A 26,718-nucleotide genomic window follows, 5' to 3' on the forward strand; every position below is an offset into this window, starting at 1 on the left:
TTCTATCTGTCATGCATTTTACATCTGCCTGGGTGGCTATGCAGTGCTTCACCAGGCACAATGTTGTGTCTTTCGGCTTTTCCCAGTTAGGGGTCGCCACAGCGGAACTCCGGTCCGCTAATGATTGGCAGTAGAATTTTATGTACCGAGTTGCCAGCTCTGACGCACAACCTTCGATGAAGGTACGCCCATTCACGCATGTCTCCATGCAAAAGACGCTCTAGCTGAGAATCAAACCGGACAGCGTCTTACTGTGAGGCGACAACTACTGGCTGGAAATGAGGAGGTGGTAACAGTACATGAACATAACCTACTTAATCTGTAGTGTGTGCCCACAGTGGAGGCAAATTAGTGGCAGCCATGGGTCTGACATATGTCTCAGTACCTGGAGACAGAACTATTCAAAGTGGTAGTGAACCAACATATTGATAGACCCAGTGTACACTGTCAGTCATGTTGCAAATTATACCAGTCATCTTTGCCATCAAGTTGGTGACATCCATCTATGCATGGATGACTTCTTGCTCATTTAATGACTAATGCCCTGGCACCCATCTCATGCAACATGAATAAGCCTATGGAAATATTTAAGTTTTTAGTAATTGACTGGACTTCTATTTCCATTGTTATATATTGTTTCCTAGATTCGATTGTGCAGTCTGTAGCAGGCTACTACTCTTGAAACATTACTCTCATTTTTTTTTCTTCCTCCTAATTATCTTTATTCTCTCTCCCCTACAGACACCACTTAGTGCTACTTCCTTCCACTTAACAGAGAACTACCCTTTCCAAGCGAACTTTCTCAGAACTACCCATGCTGCCTCTGAAGTTAAAAATTAAAATAAATCAGAAGTGTGGCAACAACAGGGAAGAACATTCATCACCAAAATATGTCATTTGTCCCCATGCCAATCAGTGGCTGTAAACTGTAACAGTCTAATGAGTTGCACTTGGCTTGCAAACCAGATGGGGTTGTGATATTCTTTCCCCTCACTAATCCTGAATCCCCTTCACTTACAATATTGTGTAGCCTTCTTGTGATCCTAAAATTAAACTTACTTATAACTTTTTATTTAATCTTGTAAATTACGACCCTATTCTGAACAGCTCAGACAGGGCTGCAAAATTACGGCTGAGATCTGCATCTTCTCATAGTCATGCACTAAACCGAGGTTGCCAATAACCAGACAGATTGTTTTATTTTTGCTGTGCATGCACACTGTGCGCTTGGTCTCTACCATTCACCCTCGCTCTGCTCAGACTCACTCCACTCCCCTACTTTACTCCTATTCCCACCCATCCCCACATCAATTAAATTTATACTATACTAAACACACCACCCCCACCATATCACACCAGCCACTCATAATCAGCTACATCATCATTACATCATAGCACTTAATAATCCCACAGCTCCTTACACAGTTACACTCTGTTCTCCTCTCTCCGTTTTAACTAAGCACCACTTTGCATCAAACTTTAAACTCAAACATGCTGCTCATTCACATAATACTCCTTCCACTATGAGCAGTAGCCACTCTTACCACACCTGACAAACTTTCCATTATCTACTTAAAAGCCCCCACCCTCCCATCCACAAATCCTCCTCTAACCACACATACATAAATAAATAAATAAATAACCCACTGCCCTGTCTCCCTAGGTGCATGGGCATTGGACAAGGGTACACTCTGAGCAGGTGTGCTGGACATGACTTACCCTTCCACAGCCTCTGGTGAGGTGGGGGCAGGTTCCACAGGCAACATGGCTGATTCATTGGATATGAATAGTAATGTACCCTCAATAGTCAGTGTTGCTGTAACTAGCCCTGTGCCTTTGACACCTTCTATAAGACTGCCATCACCAACACTGTCTCATGCTGCACTGATTTCATGAATGCTTTGGTGCAATTGCAGAGGACTCCATTACCATAGCATCCATGAAAAGAGATAGACAGACACCCTTGTGGAATATTACTATGTGTAAATCTCACCTCCTTGTGATACACAAATGATACTGAAAACCGCTATTCAAAGAAGATAAACACATGTTCCTTGTGTTGTATGTCTTTGGATATGCATTCCAGATGTGCATGTAGAGAAGAGATGGTGGTGATAAGCATCCCTGGGCTTATAGCACAAGCCTGTCGTTAATTTTTTATTTATTTATTTATTTTATTTGTTACTGGGTAATGTCCAACTGGGCATGGGGCCATTTTCAGCGGACGCCTGGGAGAAAAGCTCCATACATACATATACATAGTTACTTACATATAGTTAACAGAGTTGAACAATTAAGATGTATACACACACACATGTATATATATATATATATATATATATATATATATATATATATATATAAACATTTGAACAAAGGAAAAATAAAAAAACCTGTATAGCAATAACTAAATAGCTACAGTTCACAAATTTAAGTTAAATGGTACAGTCTGAGATGAAAATTAACAGCATGCCTAAAACCTCTCTGAATTGCTAACTAAAATCCAAATTGCTTTCTCAACAACTGAAAACTGGATGCGTCAAAACCACCTCTCTCTTAATGCAAATAAATCAAAGATTCTACTTTTCCCTCATACAAAGCCCCTCTCCTATGACAAAAACAAATTCAAAGTCTATAGTCATGCCAATTCACCTATAGAAGTGTTTCCTTCTGCTAAACTGCTTGGCATTACCATTGATGAACACCTCAAATTTGATATCCACATCCAACAAAATATCAAGAAAATCCACCAAAAGCTAGGTATGCTGTACAGGAACAATCACCTCCTCTCCAACTCTACTAGGCAAACTCTGGCCTTGACTTATCTTCTTCCTTCCTTGTTATACGGAACCCCTCTCCTAACCAACCTGTCATCCATTATCACCTCCAAACTAGAAAACTGCTACAACAAAATCTCTAAATTTGCCTCTAAATCTAAAAATACCACCCATCACTGCCTAACCCAACAATCCCTGAATTGGCTTGAACTTCCAAACTACCTAGACTACCTCCAACTCACCACTGCACATAGACTAATATTTCACCCAACAAAATGACCTGCTCTATCTAATCTCCTTCCTCCTTACACACCCAAACAGAACTCTAAGATCTGAACATCAGAATCTAATTGCTATCCGCAAACCTAAACATCCTGCTGGCCAACTTCCCCTCTCTTACTCACTAGGAAAAAATGGAATTCCCTTCCATCTATTCTAAGAACTATACCAAACTCAGAAAACTTTAAAAGCCACTTTTCAAACACCTGTCCTCTAAATGGAAATGTACCTGCCTTCACCCTACCTAATCCATGCTAAGCATTTTCTCCCAGTGGGTTCTCTCTCCAGTTCCTAAGCTCTCTATTACTCTCTTAGATACCCTCCTATGGGTCTATCTAATCACCAGACAACTCCTTCAGCATGTATTTCTCTATGCTCTCAACAACTCCTATAGCTACTCTCACATGACTCAACCTTGTAAATATTAAATAGCATCCCATTTTATATGTGTGTAAGTAAAGTGTATCTGCTATTTCTTTTTTCTACACGTGCTCATACATACATTGTTGCCAAACCTAATACATTAGAGTGTTCCCTCTAATTAAACTGTATAACCCTCAACTTCATTCTCAATGAACTTTGTTAAATTTGCATGACACCAAATGTGTTAATTTGTAACTTTTTTGTATATTTTTATCTTTTATACTTTTGTACCACTTGTATACTAACTGTATTAAGCATCTTGGAGCTTTTCTCCCTGGGTCTCCACTGTAAATGGGTCACTTCGGCCAAGTGGACTTCCCCGGTAATCAAACTGGAAATAAATAAATAAATGTCTAGTGGTGAGTATAGTGTAATACAGTCTGTTAGGAAGAGCACTGTAGTTGTAAGACAAAGCAGAATTTGTGGTATTGTGTTACTGACTTAAGCTAATACCAACCTGGTCACCAGGTCAGACCACACAATGTCACAGAAAGCCTGGCTGATCTTATCTCTTTATAGTATCCACCATCACTGCTCACAGTTGGCCTATACTTCAGTTTCACCACCATTTTTTCTCCTTCAGCACCATGTCTCACCCTATACATGGGAACATATATTTATGGTCAGTGAATATGCACGTCATATGCATTGTAGTATTTGTAGCATTCAAACACCCAAGTGATGGCTGTACCAACATAAGGTGCAACTCCTACTTTTTCCAATATAACAGGATAAGTCCCCTATAGCTTTATATTAGGGAAGCATGTGAATGCATTGTGTTATGACGTTCATCCTGTCAGCTACCTACACATACCTGTGCACAGTAAAACACAGCCAGTATCTGCTGACTCATTCACACCAATACGGCCATGTACAAAATGTTCAACCCACTTACATAGTGCAAGTTCTAAAAATCAGAATCTACCTCACACTGTTACAGTCCTACTGAGTTTGAGCTTGTATAAAAATAAAAAAAATATTCCTCTCAAAAAATAATTTCTCTCTCTCTCTTTTTTTAGTAATAGGACCTACATGTTTTATTGTATGCAGCTACAGATTGCTAACTGATTTCCATGACTGTGCATCATTAACTGCATACAATAAAAGCATGTATATACTATTAGGGAAACAAATGTAATCTTGTTACCTGCGATGTGCAGTATCTGGTTGACTTCCCAACAACAATGTGAAAGCATGCTGCGTGCAGCTCTGACACAACATTTTAAGGTGTTCTTATCCAAAACAGTTTTATCCATCTTAATTGTGCTATTCTGCTCTGTTTCCAACTGTTCCAACCAGAGCCACATTAAGCTTGATGTCATGGGAACACCAGCTAAGCAGATTTTCAGATATCTGTGCATCCCTGGGTGGAACTGGCTGAATGTGGTAAATATAGCTCATTTCCTCAACAATCAACTACACAGAACTAGCACAGCAAGAAATGAGGTACTAGCTGGAGAATGGTATTCCACACTCCTGTTTACCACTGCTTAACTTCACTTAAAAAGATAATACAACAACAGGTTCTGCATTGATGTACATCTTACAGGAAAGAAGCGGTACAGAAAAACATGAGCTTACTGCATCAATGTGCATTATGAAACTCAAATGTCCGGCGTCCTTAACAGGAAAGGGTTGAGGATGAGATCATTCACTTACTCCCATTTGCTCCTGCTTTGCTCAGGTTCATTTAAAAAGTTAATTGAGTCACAGGTTTTTCATGTATATGTATTTTACAAGCAATAAGAAGCATAAAACCCTAATGTCTGGCACTGTTGACTGAATGTCACTAGACAATCAAAATGTTTACAAGAACTGGGCAAAAATATGAAAAAGAATTAGGGAAAACAGCAGCTCACTTGCACAGTCAACACAGAGGTCAAGTATGGTTCCTTATACAAATGGGATACTGAATATCAGGGAAAATATGTGCCATTTTCCTGAATTATTATGAATAATTATTATTATGAATATAGTAATGAATGATATTTAAAGGTCAGCATGCCTGTTGGCTAATTCCAGATTTGAAGCATTTGCTCAAAAGACACGATATTACTTGAAAAACCTGGAAGCCTGATGATTCCAACGGCAGCAGACACAAAGATTTCCTTACATTATATTCAAAACAATCTTAAGTATTCAAGTTAAGAAACTGCTTCTTATACCTGACTTCTGATGCAATCCAGTCTTCTACACAATTCATCTTAAAATACTGTAAATAGAAAGCCTAACTCTGAGTAGACTAATTATGTTAATTCAGAATTTTTCTTTATCTTCTGGTCTTATTCCACATAGTTTCAAATATGCTTTAATTTTACCTTTCCCCAAGGTATCCTCTCCAACCTTAGCATCTGATTATTGTCCCAGAGCCAATCTCATGCTGTTTGGTACCCCCAACACCTCAAAAATAGCAACATAGTAATCACAGACCCCAGTGATATTGCCCTACCTATCACATCATCTCAAAAGTATGTGGGACATGTTCTTGACCCTCACTTATCTTTCACTACACACACAAAAATAATTATAAATAAAGCATACCTATGTCAGTTTAAAGCCTTATATAAAATTTTCATTTTACTAGCACTAGTAGCTGATACAACAACACCAACAGGCAGCTTTAGCATTTTTCCTCCCCAAATATAAACATTTTACAGACCTCAGAAAACAAAGAGACTTAGATTTATTCTTCTGGCTGGATTCAATTAACATCACCATCGCACTACTAATACTTTCAAATGGCTTCCTGTTCAAGCTAGGGACAACTTCCTATTAAATCCATAAACGTACAAATTACTTAATGATTCTTATTTCTCTACACTAAAATTACCACTCCTTCAAAGGCATAATGCATATTCTCTCAAGAATGCAGCTGATCAACACCTTGCTAGAGTTCCCTTTGCACTAGCTACTTCAGGAGCAACTTTTGCCAAAATGTCATCTGCTCTCTAGAATGACATCTCAGAGGAAATAAAAACCTCCACCAGTGTTATCCTTTAAAGAAAACTCTGAAATCCCATCTAACCAGCTCTTACAAATGTTCCTACTCAAATATAATGTCTCTTCATTACTTATCTGACTGTTTCACTTCTCACTAACTTGGTGTTATTCCATTAACCTGGATGATGTCACATAAATACCTCTGACTCTATTATGCTATATTTCAATAAAAAACGTACAAACTTTTAATAATTTTGCTACACATTTCCAAGAGTTGTGATTTTTACAATATTTTTCTGGTTATTGTTTTATAAACACATGTATGAAGGTATACACTACACAGTTTCAATGTCTGTTGATGACTTTTATCCATAGTCAGTTGCCACTTTTTGCTTGGGTAAATAAATAAATAAATAAATAAATATATGCCATATGTTAATAACATATTAATAGCTTGAACCAGATGGTACTTTAAGGTGTCAAATAAAAGCATACACAATTGGTCTTTTTGCAGATATTTACATTTATTTGCTAATTAATTATCCAGGTATGCAGACAAACATAACTATGCAAATATCTCAAAACAAAATGACATATACAAAACTGATTTGCAGCAAATTGTATATCAGATCTCTATAAAGAAAAGTCACATTAATAGTTGGGGGTCTGAGGTGGTAAGAATGGAAGACAAATACTATGATTTAAAAATGAAATGCTAAGGATTCAATTGTTTGGAAAAGGGAAGGAAGGAAAGGTATGGACACTTTAGTAATGTTGCAAAATGATACGATTCTTGCTGAAATGTGATATTAAAAATGGTTACCCGTATGTGTGAAACTAAATGTAAAGAACAATTTAAGAGTTATCTCACATGTGAGTGTACATACACACACACACACACACACACACACACACACACACACACACACACACACACACACATGCACACACTACCTAGATTACCTAAAGAGAGGTGCCAGGAATATGTCAAGAGAATTATATTAAGGGAATAAATAGAATTAATTAAAGAAGTAGCTATATGAATCAGAATCACCAGGATGAATAAGAAGAAAGTCGCAGTTAGTTGTTTGTCAGGTGCGAGAATCAGCCATATCACACATGCACTGAAGTCTCTCAACAACAGGTACTGTTATGACTCTGTTATAATTCATGTTGGTGTTACTGACTTGAGATGTTCCTCTCTAAACTATATGAAAAGAGACAAAGATTGCTGAATATGTGTCCCAAGCAGGTATGTCCCTAGCCTTAAGCAGCACTCTAACGTTACCCAGAATTATGCCTCAATACAGACAGAAAATGATTGACATTTAACAATTGGCTTAGTTTCTGGTGTCATTCCAAGGGGATCCAGTATCTGACAGCCTGGGAAGACATGATTGACAAACCATGATGCTTTGCCAGAGATGGCCTGCATCTGTGTCCCTTGGGCTTCAGGATTCTTGCAAAGGCTCTTGCCTCCCCCATAGTCCCTTTTTCAGGCAATGCCATGAAGTCAAAACTACCAACATGAAAAGATCATCAAAATATAAATTAAAGGTCATGCTGCTAAATGCTAGGAGTCTAAACATGAAACTGCACTCATTGCAAGCATTCTTAACCCTGGAAGATGCTGACATTTGTGCAGTCACAGAAAACTGGTTCAAAGCTGTGGAGAGCATCACAGCCATACCAGGTTACTCATCCTATCATACATTCAGACCCCAAACTGTGGGCAGCAAAGCAAAAGGTGGTGGAGTTTCAATCTCTCTCTCTCTCTCTATATATATATATATTAAAGACATACACATCTCCAGACTGGTCAAACAGTATGACGCACAGGAGACACTCCAGGTGCAGTTAACTGTTGACAGGACCCCTATTCAAATCATAGCTAGCCACAGGCCCCCAACTTTGACTCAAGATGCCCACTCCACTTATCTGGACTTCTTCAAATCTATCAAGATTCAATCCTTTACCCTGCTACTGGATGACTTTAACTATCCAACCATAGATTGAAAAAACTACTTGATTTCGTCAGTGCAAATACCTAGGACCAGGTGGTTGACATCTCCACAAGGGATGATAATATCTTAGACTTGGTATTAACCATCATGAATAACCACTGCAGCATCCCTACAGTTACATCCTGCCTGGTAAGATCTGGCCACAAAGAAGTCACTTTTGAAGTCACCATCTCCTTTCTCCAAGGCTGATTACAACCTCCTGAGGGAAGGTATAAACAGCTTCACAGCCCCCTCCCCATCTGTAGGAACTGGCACAAATGTCAAAACGTACACCAAAGTATTACCTGAACATTTATATAGCTGCATGGAATTAGGAATACCTGACAGGACAAAATCATCCTCCTTAAGGAAGAGTAAACCTGTCTGGTGGATATCTGTAATAAATAAACTCTATAATAAAAGGAAACAATTCCTGTCCAGGACCAAGAAGGAGCAGGTGCCTAATTGGAAGCAATTTCTCCTTAGCCTGAACAAATAAATAAGAGCACTAGTGAAATCCTCCAAATCAAACCAAGTCCAAACTGGCCTCATCTATTAAAGACAATCATAAGGCCTTCTTAACATATGTCGGCAATCTCAAAGGAAGCACTCAGAACTGCTCAGAACTGATGGTCAAGGACATGACATGCACAAATGCTGTAGATATAGCCAAACTGCTGGAAGACAAGTTCAGTGAAAATTTCACCTCTCTGTCCTCATCAGTAAATCAGGACATCTCCACACCTGCCCCAGTCCCCTTCTTTCTAGGTAGGAAGTCATCACTGCCCTCTCAAAGGCAAAAAATACAGCCTCCATGGGACCCAATGACATCCTAGGCTGCGTCCTACATGAACTCAGGAAGGAACATGCAGCACCATTAGGTACCTATTCAACCAAAGCCTGAATACCAGCTTCATCCCAGCCGAGTGGAGGACAGCCACTGTCATCTCTTTACACAAAGGTGGAGTGTTCACTGATCCAGGGAATTATAGACCTACCAGTCTAATTAACCTGATCTGCAAGGCCATGGAATGGATTATCATGCACCTCATTAACAAGGACATAGGCGACCTCTAAACACTTGATCCCACACAGTTTGATTTCATCAAAGGGAGGTCATGCCTGTTTAATTTCGCTGACTTCTTTGAGACAGTCACCAAAGCCATGGGCAAGGGGAAGATGGTGCACACCGCCTACCTTGACCTGGCCAAAGCCTTCAATAGTATTCCCCACTTGGGTATAATAAATAAACTCTCTCAACCAGGCATCCATCCATATGTTACAAAATGGGTAACAAACTGTCTCACTGATAGAACCCAACTAGTCAAAATAGGTGAATCCACCTCAAGTAGTAGACCCGTAATGAGTGGTGTACCCCAGGGATCAGTCTTGAGGCCTCTGTTGTTTGGCATATACTTTTCTGAGGTGCAGGCCAAAGCCAGTGGGCTATGGCTAATCAAGTTTGCAGATGAGTGCAAGCTAGGTGCTATCATCAATTCCTCTAGTGATGTGGACATCCTCCAAAGGGTCTCACCCAAACAAATGACTGGTGACAGAGACATGGCCTCAAACTGAGTACCCAAAATGCATCATCATCCCCTTTGGGGAGACTTATGTCCCCACACATTATCACATTGATAACAAGGTACCAATCATGCAATCAGTTGTGAGGGACATGGGCACCCAGGTTGATAGCAACCTGACATTTGACCACCATATTGCCTCCATTGTATGGAAGGCTTTCTACATAGCCCACCTCATTAGGATGGGTATCTCATCCAGGGGCAAGGAGGTCATAACATTCCTGTATTCTTCCTTTATAAGATCCATTATTGAGTACAATGCCCCTTTCGGCATGTACCTCACAAAGGACATGCAGCAACTGGACAGTCCACAGATGTTCCTCACCAGGATAATCCAGAGCTCAAACATCTACCCTACACAGACAGGCTAAAAGTTCTGTCCCTCTACTCAGTCTTATACAGACTCCTCAGAGGTGACCTCTGTCTGGCATACAAAGCAATCTCAGGCCCTGCCTTGATGGGACTTCTGCATATCTGCAAGTCAAGCTCCACTCGATTAACCTGTAGGAGTGACCCCAGCCTGGTCTGTGACATCAATATGACTTGTTGGCTGGGCAGATTTATGTCCCAGAGACTCCCCCTTCTGTGGATTAGACTCCCTCTCCACTTCAACCAGAGTACCTCATTATCCTTTTTTAAGCACAACCTGGATTACTGGATGGGGAACAGAAAATACACCCCTGGGATTCTACCTGTGTCCCTTCTATACAGGGGCATCAAGTGCTGACTTGTTGGAACATGGGCTAAACTCTTGGCTAGGCTTGTAAGGGCCTCAGGGCCAATAGCCTAGTAACTTCCTTTTATCCTATGATGCTATGAATTGTGAAATCATTTCGTCATAGAATGTAGCAGCATAAAAAAGCATATTGAAACTAATACAGATATCATGGGTGTAAGCGGTGGAATAGAATAAGTTGTAAATAACTGCTGTTGGAAGCAGGGGATAGAAGTAAATAGAAATAAGTGCAAGATATAAATAAGCAGCTTCCTTTTAATCACATCCATTGTTACATTTTTAATATACCACATTGAGGCAAAATATATTGAATGTAGAGAGACAGAATATACAAATGTTAACTAAATTAATAATACAGTTGTTTGTGTAGTAAGACACAGATAAATGCGTGCTTCAGAGAATCTTTAGAACAAATACTGGGGAAGACATTTATTGTTTATATGAAAAGGATAATTTGGGAAATATAAAAGTGTAATGACTGAGTCAAGCCTTGATATATTTTGTACTCATTTCTTCTTACTGTTTTAATAAAACATCACGTCACTGCTCTTTTCAATAAGTGTTTTGGGATCTTTAACATTTATCTAGTTATACCAACTCAGGCAGGTCTAACCTCTATTGAATGTCCCATGTGAAGGAAGGCATCGCACAAAACTGTTCTACATTGTCAGTAGCAGAACGTAAATCCAAGCAACTTATGAGTGAAGTATCACTCACAACCTTCGAAGTTTATCAGCATCAGAGAGGCTGCTATCTGTTGAGCTACTGACAATGACTATACAAGAATGAGACTTTACAATCTCAAGATAAGGAGAATATGGGAGTGTGGCCAAGATGAGCACTGAGTAACAGCACTTTATCTCTGCCTTTTCAGAATTTCTGTGACAGGATTTTTTTTAATTTAACCATCCAATTTTTGTTTTTTTTTTGTTTACATATTTGCAATCCTCTAACCATCCTCTGGTATAGTATATCATTTCTTTTTTAATTTTTATATTTTTTCCTGTCAAAACATACTAGAGAAAATATTTTGGCACCAGTATACAAAATGAGCTACACTAAATCTTCTCTACAGGAAACAACTATTAATAAGAACTTCAGTCACTAATATCTAATATTCAAGAACTGACAATAAAAATTGATAGAATGGACGTGATACTGGACAATTTTAAAGAAAAATGTTCCCAACAAATGGAAATGCTACATGAACACCTCAAACAACAGAAGAGACAGATTACTGGAATAGAAACTTCACTAAATGATATGGACACTAGAATTCAAGAAGATGGACATAATATAGACTTTCTCTTAAAACAAAGTACCATTTTGCAAACAAAAATTGATGATCTAGAGAATAGATCAAGAAGAAATAATATTAGAATATTTGGGCTACCTGATAATGTTGAAGAAAACAATATGAAAAGATTTTTAACATCTTGGCTTCCAGAGGTATTACAGCTTCATGAAGCTCTTTCATATGGGGTAGAGGGAGTGCACAGGTGCTTGACTTCTTCAAAAAAAAGGTAAAACTAATTCTATTAAATCTGTTATAGTGAAATTTTCATCATCACATGATAAGGAAATAGTGCTAAAGATTGTATGGGCTAAATCCCCTATTAAGTATAAAGACAATGTCATACACTTTGATAATGATTACTCATCTTCTGTAATAGCCAAAAGATAACTTTTCCTGCTAATGCTTAAATAACTTAGAAAAGCCCAAATAAAGTCTCATCTATTATTTCCAGCCAGATTAAAACTTTTTCTTCAGGATGGTCAAAAAATATTTGATGACTTCGAAACTGCCATTACTTTTATTAAGACAAGAAAGCTGCTTGACAAAATAGAAGAAATGGATTGGGCAAATGCCAGTCTTAAAAAATGCAGACAATATTTCCTGGAAGACTTCTGAACATAAAAAGAAACTCAAGAATAAGTGAATATTAAAAGAAAAAAAAAACATTTCTACACAGGCTTTCTTTTATCCTAGATTTATTACATAACCCAGATGTTAGGGAGATGAAAATGGCTCAACAGGTGAGTTTTTGTTTTTTAAATCTTTTTTTTCAATGATGTATACCTGTTTTAATATTTTTTTTATAATATAATTGTCAGTAAGCCTAGTTAACTTTATTATATGTGACTTGATAATTATAGCAAATGAATGCTACTTATTTTATCTGTTATTCATTTGTTTTATCTGCTGTTTGTTACTTTAATGCTCCATATTATTGGGGAATGATATCCATGGTATCTTGGTGACTAAAACAAGTATGGAGACTTAAAAGTGAAAAAATGAGGGTATTTGGCACTATAGAAATTTTTTTTTTTAGTTTTTGTTGTTACCTTCTATATATTTGAAGGGAGGCTTTTAATAGACATTGTTGATGTGTTGTTTCTTTGCTAAATATATTTTTGCTCTGGTAGTGGATTTGTTGGTGGTAGTGGTGATGGGCATTGGAGATGCTTTTAGTAGACTGATGTGATTTGGTTTTCAGCTCGAGTGCTTGATGAAAGCAGGAACTGTGTAAATGTGATGTTGAATGGATGGTTTCTGTGAAGTTGCTGCTGATGGGATTCCTTGATAGTATAGTTATATGCTGGTTTTGTGTTTACTGGTGCTTGTTGTGGGGAATTGGGTGGTTTGTTGTTGGTTGGTGCATTGCTGGTGGTCTAGTGGTTTCTTGTGCTTGAGAAATGGAGTTTGCGATGATTGTGATGCTTATGGTGTTGAATATGGGTTCCCCTTTTTTTCTCTCTCTCTCTTTCTTTTTTTGTGTATTGTGTTATCTCCAAGTTGCAGAAAGGTGATCTGCTGCTTTGGCAGTGAAAAATTGCTTACGGTTTCCCTCGTGGGCCTCGTGGATATGAATTGAAGTACTAAAATGAGATGCATTTGCATCCCAGCTGATATACACGAAGACAGAGAGAGGAGAAGAAAATGTTTCCATGGAAACATATGATGTAAGAACTCTAAGCTGAGGAACTCTGCAGTTTAACTTAAAAGCCAGAATAGATGGTCTCTAATGCCATCTAGAGGAAAAAAGAGAGTATTGCAGTTAAGTGATATACTTAACATGTATATACTGTCAAAATATTTATTGACTTTACAAAGCAACCTTTATTTATATTTTGTTATACAAGTATTACTAGTAATTTTGATTTGAGAACAGATTGGTGCTGTCGGTAAGGATCAGATGAGAAAAGGACATGTCAATATATATGTAAAATTTCGCCATGACAGCTAAGTTAATTGCTTAGATATTTATTCATACAGTTAGTATGATATAGTTATGACATATACACACAGTCATAGGCATACACGCTCACATGCACACATGCACACATACCCACATACATACATACACACACGCTTACGTATACACGTACACACTATAGACTGGAACATGAGTAAAAAAGGTGAATTGATCAATATAATTTTTTCACTTAATGATAAATACACAAATATAAGGAAGAGGAAAATATATAATAAAAATAAATAGTGTGAGGCTGACATTTTGTGCAGCTGACATATAACTTACCTTTATATTACATATTTGCAAGAACCAAAATATCTATCAAATAGATGAATGGTTATGATCTTTTGATCTATGAAATTGCCACTGTGATGATCATATTTGTCATGAAAGACACATATATTTGGATGAATTTATAACAAATGCAGAATTTGTTTATATGGTAGTGTTTGGATGGTGATGTTATTACATATAGAAATATATATAAATTCAGAATCTAATCTTGTTATAAAGTCTCAAGCTTAGCCACTTATAATAACATAGATGTATTGACCTGTCTTCATGAAGTAAACAAACAAATAAATTAGTCTTTCCCATTTTTACTCCTTAAATTACATCAAATAGTCTGACAGACACACTCACTTTTAATTACCATTAATTAACATGACATTACTGTACATGCCAAAATAAATATAATATCAAGGTGGTATTTCAGATATTCAGTTCAATCAACTTTTACTGATTCCCAGCTGAAGACATTTAACAATAAGTAGTCTGTAAAACACAATAAACCATTCTGTACCCCTCTGATCAGCTTCAGTACAGAATTTTTTGAACATGTTAACCCATAGAATTTTACATTTTATTGAGCTATTCACTTCTTCATAAAACAGGAAATGTACTTTTGGCAATAAAATGATGAGGATCGTAACATGTATTTTGCAAATTAATTAGACAGGGAGAATATGGGTCTTTAATTGATGTGCTCATATTGAAGAGGTATAATAACTGTATCACTTTCTGACCATCTAATATCAGGGAGCATTGTTTTATTTAGTATTCTGTAAATAGATTTGGTGTGTTCTGTTATTGATGGGGATCTAGTTTGGAGACTGAGACAGGGAGAAATAATACATCATTGGATGTAAATATATTCCAACTATATTACATCATTAGTGGAAGCAATATATACTGAAAGCACCTTGATGATGGTTTACTGTAGGTTGGTTGCATATATATATTACATTCTAGCTATTTCAAGAAACAGATTTTTATTAAAGGAATCCATGATTTTGTTATGACCTTTGTTTTATATTTATGGCATTTGGTTGCTTCTTATGATATTATAAACCCAAACTGACTTATATAGTAAGGAATTTTCACATTACATTTTTATTATATATATAAAATATATGATAACTTGATGCAATATCAATGATATATTATTTTATAAAATCAAAATGAGGCAGTTACATTTGAAATGTTTTAGTATGTGTTTTGAATGACTATACGAAAATATTAGATATATTTTATTTATAATCTTTCTTTTTATTTAGTCACATATACTGCCTAATAAAGCAAAAGCATGTAACAACATATATATTTAGGTAGGGGTGAGAAGAGTGTTGTTACTAGATAGTTGGACAATTTGCGTGATACATGCCACTCAAATTAGGAGTTTTTAACTCCAGAGGGGTGTCAGAGAGTGTTTATGTTATTAGTATATGTTGTACATTTTTGTTAATAGTCATTATGATGTTCACTAAGTTTAACAAAGTTGAATTTAATATAAACATATCTTACTGGGAAAGAGTTTTATATGGTTCATATGTAACTTGTAATTGTTTTCCTTATAGCCAATCTTTATTGTATTCTAAAAAATGGAAAAATTAGTCAAGTAATATTCATAAAAATAAACATTATATGTCATCTTTAAATTGTATCTCATTAAACATTAATGGATTAAATAATCCTAACAAGAGAAGATATTTGAATAAATATCTTCAACGACATAATTCACAGCTAATATTTCTCCAATAAACCCATCTATTAGCTGAAGATATTACGAAATTAGATACTAAATCTTATAAACTTTTGATTAGCTCTGAACATACACACACAAAAAAAAGAGCAGTGGCCATACTATGGAAAAATACATTGCCTATGCCTAAAATAATTGATACATATAAAGATAATAAAGGGATGTTATCTTCAGTAGTTATAGAAGTTAATAACAACATTTTGACTTTAATAAATATATATTGACTTCCTAGCATTGGACTAAAAACAGTAAAACAACATTTAGATCCTACAGTACAGTTCTCTAAGGGTAATATTATTCATGCTGGAGATTTTATTGTATCTCAGATGTAAAAGATTCTAGTAATAATGGCAATAGGAAAAATTCCAGCAATAGCCAAATTATTGAACAAATTCTCAGATTCATACATGCTGAGGGATATAAATAATTTTGCAGATGCTAAATCATTGTTTTATACATTCTACTCACATAGACATAATTCATATTCAACAATAGATAGGGTATTAATTTCTAAAAAACTAACTGATTCCCTATTAAACTCAAAGGTGATTTCATGTCCTCTTTCAGAACATAATTCCATAACATTTGATTTTATAATAAATTCCACCTTTAATATTCCAATTAAAAGGATACCCAGGTACATAACAAAACTAAAAGACTTCACTAATTTTATTTCTATAGAAGTACAAAAATTTTACTGAACTTAATAACATATAGGGAACTTCTGAAATATATATCTGGGATGCTCTAAAAACTTACCTCTATGGTAAAATTATTGATTTGTATAAAAAGAAAATAATCTCATGGGATAAAGAACTCCAAGATATACAATCAAAGCTAGATACTTTAAGACTTGATGTTTCATAAAATCCAGATAAAAAAAACTAAAATAAATGAAATAAATACCTTGAACAATAAGTATATGGAAATATTAAATCATAAAGTCATGATTAGTATGGAGAAGAAGAAACCTGTACATTTTTCTATAAATCCTAGATCTATTAATATTTTAGCTAACAAAATTAAAAGGTTAAATACATTTAATCAAATTAATGAAATATATTCTCCGAAAAAAAGAAAAATGGTATCTGCTTTACCTAATATATTGAGTTTAGAGAATTTTTCTTAAAAATAAATCAGTCCAATACTATGATTAATGGTCCAAAAGATATTCAATCATTTATCAATAATAACATAAAGAACAGACTATCAGAAACACAAATAAAACTAACAGATAAACAAATATCTTTTAAAGATATACAAGATCAAATTACTAAACTTAAGCAAAATAAATCTCCTGGTAACGATGGTACCATTTCTGAAATCTACAAAGTTTTATCTACCAAAGCTTTAACTTTGTTACACATATTATTCAATATAGCTCAAATAATAACATTATATCCCCTTCTTGGAAGTATATGTTTATTTCTCCCATAATATTTTTTACCCTCCCTGATAGACATAGACCAAACAGGCTTTATAATCAATAGAACTTCTTATGATAACATCAAAAGAACAATAACTTTATTTGAATCAGAAAAAATATTAAAGAATAATTTAACTCTAGTCAATTTAGATATCATCTGTGCTTTCAACTGAATTAATTGGGAATATCTTTTCATTTTATTAAAGGCGTTACATTTTTCTAATAGCTTTATTAATTGTATCACTCAATTCTATAATGGAAGTTAAGCCTATATAAAAATTGGTACAAATGTATCCCAGAACATACCTATTGTAAAGGGAATCAGGCAAGGTTGCCCTTTATCTCCTCTTTTGTTCACATTAATTATGGAACCTTGGGCAAACTTAATAAGAGATAACAGTAGCATACAAGGTTATAGATTAAACTTTAATGAAACATCAAAAATTCACATTTTGGTGATGATGTATTAATTACCCTTGGTGGTACTAATCCCATCTTACAAGAATTGTTCAAATGCATGGATATATTTAAAAAAAAATCTGGCCTTACTTTTAATAACAGTAAAATTCAAATCATTCTAATTGGCTCAAAAAGTTATAATATACAAGATAAATATAAAAATATATACCTCAATCTCAATAAAAAGCATATTTAGGTATAACTATAACAACTAATATTAAAGACATTTTACACCTAAATTATAGTAAAAGTATAACAACTATAGAGAGTTTAATAAGTAAATGGAACAAAATTCTATTCAAAATGGATGAAAAACTTTTCGTTATAAAGATGATATCGCTTCCAAAAATCTTATACATAATACAATATATATCTATTCTCCCTACAAACTCATTAATTAAAAAAATTAACACAACAATATAAAAATTTTTATGGCATCTAATATAATATGATTTTGCATTATCCTATCATATGTATAGTTAGGAAAATGGAGACATATTTTTACCAAATCTAGAAATTTACTCAATCTCATCAATAATTAAAACATCTATCTTATAGCTGGAGAGTATTTAGCAAAATGGAAACAAATTGTATTAAATTTATCTCAGAATACTAAAAATAAAATTAATATTCATCTATCGAAACTAGTAAATAATTCATTTATAAGGAATTTAAAAGATTACTTTTCCAATTATTCCATTCAGGTGTTTAAATCTACTTATGCAATTTTAATTCTAAAGGCCTTTAAGAACTATGTATTTAGGTTTACAATATTTGAGAACTGGTTGTTTCTCATCTTCCCTATTGCCTATACACAAGGGATAATTCTCTCTGTAGATTATTCTTAAATATCACTATTTAAACAAAAACATTTAATGTTTTGGCATCAAATGATAAGAATGAGACAAAATCTATTAATACTCTTGTAAAATAATATAATTTTGATACTTTAGTTTGGTTAGATTTACAAGAGTTTAGAAAATATATTCTAGATAAACTAGCTTTAATTCCCTCAATTGCTAAGAATTCAATATCCAAACTTATTCAATATTTGATTTTATATACCCAAAATAATCTATCAGTTAAAAATAGTATGTCATATATTTATAGAGCAATTAAACAAGATCTAGATGTATATTCAGACAGCTATTGGAATTCATTTTCTGTAATCAATAATTTTATTCCCTCAGAAAAAGACAAATTTAATTTCCTTCAGTCAGCCAGCAAAACTACTTCTTCTCTTAAATGGAGAATCTTCACATGGAGATTTTTACATAAATCCTTTCTCACTCCTCAGAAAATGAGTAAGATAACTAAACAATATATTTTTTGCTTGAGATGTAATAGAAAAACAAACATTGATTGGAATCATATATTTTATGATTGTTTATTATTAAAGAAATTTTGGGAAGAATTTAATATTTTTTACAGGCAATGTTTACAGATAATTTTGTGCTTACCAAATCACTTGTATTACTCAACACACCTGTTCCAGACTTTATAAAGAAAAGCAAATATTCCTTGCTCTGGTCTATATTGTCCATTGCCAGGAAAATAATTACAAAAAAACTGGAAGTCTTCATCTATTCCCTCACTTAAAGAATTTAAAGGTCTTCTCTTGGAAATATCTAAGTTAGAAATGTTGACTATTAAATCTAAATCTACGAGGAATACAAATTTATATTACCAATGGAAAAACATACGTGAACTATTAGTTAAAGAACTAGACTAATGATTAATGCAGTAATCTTCCTTTTCCCCCATTTTTACTTATTTTTATCTCCTCTATTTTCCCTTATATTTTTTCTACAAAAATATTAATTTAACTGATTCTGTTATTTGATATACAGTGAGCATCATTGTATATATTTTTTTATTATAATTATTGTATTAATGTTTTCTATTTTTAAATATTGTACTTCAAAAATTCTTGTTCAATCTTTTTCAAAATATTTGTTCATTACAATAATGTTTTCAATAAAGCTGCTTAAAAAATAAGGAGAATATCAGGATGTGATCAAAAAAGTGTTCTTTTTTCCACAGAAAGGGTTTATATATACAGGATTTCCTCCTAAAGAAGCTGTGAAATCAAAACTGAGAATGCAGGGGATAAGCATACAGTAATTTTATTATTTGTAGCATTGATTGATATGAACTTACTCACATTCTTTACTTGTATGGCATTACTATACCTACCTCTTATTTTGAGCAGATACAACAATTTTAATTTTTTCTTTCTATATAGTTCTTTTTTTAGTAAAATAAAGTTTGCATTAAAAAGTTTCTACCTTAAAAAGAAAAACATAACCACATACCAACCTGACTGCATTTCTGGTCCATTTTTTGTTCATGCTCCCCCACTCTGGAATCATAGATAAACTTATTAAGCTGGGCATAAATCCCTACATCACTCGATGGGTTGCCAACTGGCTTACTGACAGAAACCAGACTGTAAAAGTAGCCGACTCCAAATCCAGCTCCAGACAAGTGACAAGTGGAGTACCTCAGGGTTCAGTCCTGGGACCACTCTTGTTTGGCATCTACTTCTCTGAAGTACAGGCCAACACTAAGGGACTCTGGCTAACAAATTTTGCAGATGACTGCAAACTGGGAGCCATTATTGAATCCCCAAATTATGTGGATATTCTACAAAAGGGCCTTACAGAAACAGAAGTCTGGTGCCAGAGCCATGGGCTCAAGCTTAATGTCAAGAAATGTATAGTTATCCCCTTTGGAAAAAAACATGTACCCATGAATTACCGCATAGGTGGCAGGACACTAAACATCAAAAGTATGATGAGAGACTTAGGGACACAGGTGGACAGTGGTCTCACTTTTGATAACCACATCGCTACAACAGTCAGGAAATCCTTCTATGTGGCACACCTCATCACTAAGGGTTTTTCATCCAGAAAAAAGGAGGTCACTGTCCCACTGTACTCATCCCTCATTAGACCCATTATAGAGTATAATGCCCCATTTGGTATGTACCTCACAAGACATCTGCAACAGCTGGAAAGGCCACAGAAATACCTCACTAAAAGAATCACAGGCCTAAAGCAGATACCATATGCTGACCGTCTGAAAAAATTCCAGGATGGGAGATAGGAAATTCACCCCAGGGATCATGTCAGCCACTCTGCTAGACAGGGGCCCAGAGAAGTAAATATTGTGGGAAGAAATATCCAGGAAATTGTTATGGCTAGGCTTGCATAGGCCTTAGAGGCGATAGCCTAGTACCAACCTATGAACCTATGAACCTATGCTCTACTTCTTTTTTCCTGCTTATTTCACTTATTATGACATGCAGCAATCCTGTGTTATATCAGTGCTGTTGCTCTCATTAATTACAGTGCTTCTTTCTTTCACTACACAGAGTCCAGCACCTTGTGTGGTTGATACTTTATGTTTTGTGTAATTAGTTCTATTGCTTATAAACACCAGGCAAAAATATATTTTTAAACCCAAGCAATGCTCAAAAAGAATGTGTAAAAGTAATCAACCTGGTTATCATATAAATAAATAGGATTTCTGCACTCTTTAAGATGTCTTGGTGTAGAGGCTTCAGAATTAAAATGTTGAACATCTGCTTCACTCAGGTATATGCAATAATTGCAGGCATGCTACAATTTTAGAGAAGCTTTTTTAATTTATCAAATATTCATTCATTCTTCAATGATTTATCCCATTCAGGGTCTCAGGGGAGTTACAGTGTATAATAGTACAAGACACAGACACACACACACACACACACACACACACACACACACACACACACACACACACACACACACACACACACACACACACACACACACACACACTCACAAAAAGGAAATGGATGTGGGAGGAAAGTAGATCACAAAATGAAAACCGATTGCACAGTGAGGACATCAACACTCCACACATAAGGTACCCCAGATGAGGATTGAATTATTTCTGCCCCTGTAAACAAAATACTGTGCAATCCCATTTCCCTGTTCTAATTCCAAGCTTCTGCCAGTATCTACAGTGCCCCCTTTCTTGTGGGTTATTTTAATTGCACTTATAGATTAATGAATCAGAATGAGCTGCAAACCACACTGCAATTGTGGAAAATGCAGACCGCAACAATTCATAAATGAATGATGGACAATGTGTTGAAACATCAGACATCATGGTGAAGTAGAGAAATTTACTGGATGACAAAGAAGGCCTGGTTACTGGACTGCACATATACTGAATGTGAGTATGCTTGACACAGTGCACTAGTCACTACAGCAAAATGCTTCTGTGGCTGGAAACATTTTCTCAAACTTCTACCAGTATAAATTCTGCCAAACGAGCTCTGCCTGCATGAACCAATCAAATGTTGTTGTGACACTGGTTTTGTAAGACACTAGCACTATGTTTTCTGACACTAGGATTGTATAAATACTCCTGCAACATCCCAATTAATTAAATATCCTATTTAACTCACTGTAACTGTATAAAAATGTACTTGTATTTTAATTCAAATAAAAAAAATGTAAACTGTGAGCTTTATGTTTTTTTGTGTGCATTTTGCTTCAGTGCCTGCCAAGCATCAAGTCTGTTTCTATCAGTCTGGAACTTATTCATGGCTGGGATCTACATATCTACAACACAGAAGAAATTAGATGAAAGGGGCCATCCTCCAGGCAGCCACAGAGATAGTTGGCACCTATGCTGGTTTTCTGGCTAATTAAGTTATTCTCATTGGGTCCCTAATCACCTTGTGGCTCATTTGAGCACCTACATTCTGCATGACATCCAATACCCTCTCCATGGTATGTGTGGTTCTACTTATGTGCTAATAAGAGTTATTTCCAATTGACTGGGATCACCAAACCATTCTGAGTCTGGCCACTTTTCTGCTGCATATTTCCTCCCTTGTCTAGTGGCAACTAGTCATCTAAAATCCACCCCTGTCTCTCTATTTAGCATGGGCTAACTTACTTTGCTGCTCTCTTCCATCCTCCTCTACCCATCTCTTCCATTACCCAGGAAGGTATCAAATCTTGCCTGATTTGTAGTCAGTCCTTTATCCCTCGGTGCGTGCCTATGAGATTATCTGGGTCATTGTTAAAAAAATATGTATTAATGTGTGTATGATTAATGCTAATTAATAATCAAAAGAATTAACATGTTTTTCATTCTATTTTACATGCACTGTGTTATATATAAATTGAGTTTCATATGAGACTGAAAAAGATGCTTTTTGAAAACTGTAGTATGCTTTCTGAAACTTGCAAGATGCCCTCTGACCTAGCAATTGCTAGCACAGCAATATTCATGTTTATGCCTTTTGGAAGTGTACTTGAGAAGCAGGTGCTTATCTGCTAGGTCAGGAACGAATGAATGAACAATACTATATTCTGTAAATGTAATGATTTTAAACAATCAGCTCTGTTCGAAGCATGAGAACATGTGCAGCTGTAGAAGCTTAGAGATAAAGTAGACAAAGGATTATTAGAGGCATGAACTGTTAGCATTGTGCTTGAATTAGCCATAGTACCTTGAATGGTAACATAACATGGATCTAACTGGTAGTAATCAAGGCCATGCTGTTTTCCTCAGGAAGTTTCTCACAAAAATTGTTAAATCAGCAGAAATTCATGGGAATGATGGTCAACAAATGATGATGAAAAGGCTGGTAATCTGTTACGTCAGCTTGGTAGGCCATGTCTAGTTAGAGAATGTATAAAAATGAAAGTATTTCCTGTTTCTAGTTAGACAAACTCTGTAGTAGCATGTTTTTGTCTCCTTGCTGCAAGATTAAAGTGCCTTAACCTGAACCTACCGTGTTTTGATCATTTTTAAAGTATATTTTTCCTTTGACAGTTCATAGGTTCATAGGTTCATACTAGGCTATCTGCCCTAGGGCATTTATAAGCCTAGCCAGAGTGTGTTTGGCTTTCGCCACCCATTTTAAAATTAATTTTGCTATGCCCTTTTTCAAGGTTAGTATACTGTGCCTCTGTCTAACAGTGACACAGAAGTGATACCCAGGGTAAACCTATGATCCCCCATCCACTCATCAAGATTCCTCTTGAAGAGAGTCAATGAGGGACTCTGCCTAACATGGACTGGGATTTTATTCCAGAGTGAAGGGAGCCTCTGGGTTATGAATCTGTCCCTCCAGCATGTCCTATTTATTTCAGTGCTGAGGTTCAAGTCTCTCGAGCGCGTAGCTCGATGGGATTTGGATTTTCTGAGATGCAGCATGTCCATTAATTCCTGGTTGGACATGGCTTTATACGTCAGGCACAGATTGCCTCTGAGCAGGCGGTATGCCACTGAGTAGAGCTGGAGTTTCTTTAACCGGGCAGCATATGGCATCTGTTTGAGCCCTTTGATCCGCTTGGTGAGGTACTTTTGGGGTCTTTCCAGTTGCTGAAGGTGTCTGGTAAGGTACATCCCAAAAAGGGCATTGTACTCAATTATGGGCCTGATGAGGGATGAGTAAAGAGGCACGATGACCTCCCTTGATCTAGATGTGAATCCCTTCATGATTAGGTGGGCTATATAAAATGTTTTACTAACCACTTTGGCCACGTGGTTGTCAAATGAGAGATTGCTATCAACTTGGGTCCCCAGGTCCCTAATTACTTCTTCCGTACTTAATGGATTACCACCTATGTGGTAATTTGTGGGCACTTTGTTTTTGCCAAAGGGGATGACTATACACTTTTTGGCATTTAGCTTGAGGCCATGGCTCTGGCACCAGTTGTCTGTTTCTATGAGGCCCTTTTGGAGGATACTTGTGTCGGCTGGAGAGTCGATTATAGTGCCCAGTTTGCAGTCATCTGCGAACTTGGTCAGCCACAGTCCTTCCGTGTTTGCCTGTACCTCCTAGAAATATATACCGAACAGGAGAGGTTCCAGGACTGAGCCTTGTGGGATGCCACTTGCAACTAGCTTGGAGTCTGACATGGCTCCAGCAATTCTAACCATGTGGGTTCTGTCCTTGAGCCAGTTTGCAACCCATCTAGTGACATAGGGGTTTATATTTAAGCTGGTGAGCTTATCTATAATGCCCGAGTGGGGTATTGTATTGAAGGCTTTTGCGAGGTCCAGGTAGGCTGTGTGGATTACCTTCCCCTTGTCAATGGCCTTGGTGACTGTTTCAAAGAAATCGACCAGGTTTAATTGGCAGGATCTGCCCTTAACAAAGCCAAACTTGGTAGGATCCAGTGTCTGTAGGTCCCCAATATCTTTTTTTATGAGGTCCATGATGATCCTTTCCATAGCTTTGCAAACCAAGCTAGTCAGGCTTATAGGGTGATAGTTTCCAGGATCCGTTGAGGCACCACCTTTGTGGAGAGGGACCACTGTTGCTGTACACCACTCTTTGGGTACATATCCTGTGGTAAGGCTGAGATTGAACAATAGTTTTATGTTTGGGTTTAGCTCTTCTTGGCATTCATGTAGGACACAGCCCGGGACAACGTCTGGTCCCATTGATGCTGTGTTTTTTGCTTTGGAGAGGGCGGCTCTTACCTGAGCATCTGAAATGTCAGGGGGGCAGCACTCTGCTGGGATAGATATTTGCCCTTTTGGTGGGGAGGGTGGGGGGGATTGCACTGAACCTGTCAGCTAGGATGTTGGCAATGTCTGTGGGTTCGGTGTATTTTTTGTCATTTTGGACTAATTCTGAGCATGTCTGGGAATTCCCACCCAGGTTCCTAACATAACTAAAGAAAGCCTTGTGATTATTCTTAGTGTCCTGTGCAATTTTTCTCTCAAAGCTGGCCTTAGACGATTTTATGAGTGCTCGTAGTTTTTTGCTAACACTGATCAGAGATGCCTTCCCTTTTTGGGATTTTGCTCTATCATGTAGTAGGTTCCTCCTTCTATTGTATAGTTTGTTTATGGCTGGGGTCCACCAGACAGGACATCTGCCTTTGGAGGATTGGTTCTTGGTTTTATTTGGGATTGCATGATCCATGCATTCCTGAAGGTGTTCATAGAATGTGTTTATAAAGGATTCTGCGGTCTGGGCCATATTTTCCACAGGCCCGGGGGCTTTGAAGGGTTCCACCTTGGTTTTGAGGAGTGTGAAATTTGCTTTAGAGAAGTTTTTCACTGTGGTTTTCTGGGCAGGGGGTGGGGTCGGGATGTGAATATCCAGTGAGATTAGTTTATGGTCTGATCTTACCAGTGAGGGATACACTTCTGGTCTGGAGCATAGAGTCCCCATGTTGGTGATGATCAGGTCCAGTATGTTTTCCCCTCTTGTGGGAGTGGTAACAAGTTGTTCCATAGCATTTGAGTTTATAAATTCTAGGAACCTTTGAGCCAGGGTTTTGGCGCTAGAGTAATGCTCCCAGTCTATGTTTGGGTAGTTGAAGTCACCCAATATAATGGTGTTTGGAGAGACCTTCATATTTTCCAGTGTTCTCAAGAAGGCCGAGTGGGGTTCCTGGGTTTGGGAGGGTGGTCTGTAGCAGGCTATAAACTGGAAGGCAGTTTTACCCACTGTTAGTTGCACATGGATAGTCTCTGATGCTTTGTGCTGTGCCACCAACCTGGAGGTGTGGGTATCTTTGATGAATATTGATACTCCCCCTCCTTTTCTGGTTCGGTCCAAGTTTTGGGGCTGAAAAGCATGGTATGAGGTATAACCTGGTAGTGCTGGGGTGCTCTTGGGAGCCTTGAACCCGGTTTCTGATACTGCACAGATATTGATGTTCTTCATGCTAAGGAGAGTTTCGAGTGCATGCATCTTGAGGTTTAGACTTCTGGCTTTGAGTAGCATTACTCTTAGTTTCTTATCCCTTGTGATACCTATGGA

The sequence above is a fragment of the Protopterus annectens genome, chromosome 12.part0, assembly GCF_019279795.1.
Source record: "Protopterus annectens isolate FY-2018-M chromosome 12.part0, PAN1.0, whole genome shotgun sequence".
Classification (NCBI taxonomy): Eukaryota; Metazoa; Chordata; order Ceratodontiformes; family Protopteridae; genus Protopterus; species Protopterus annectens.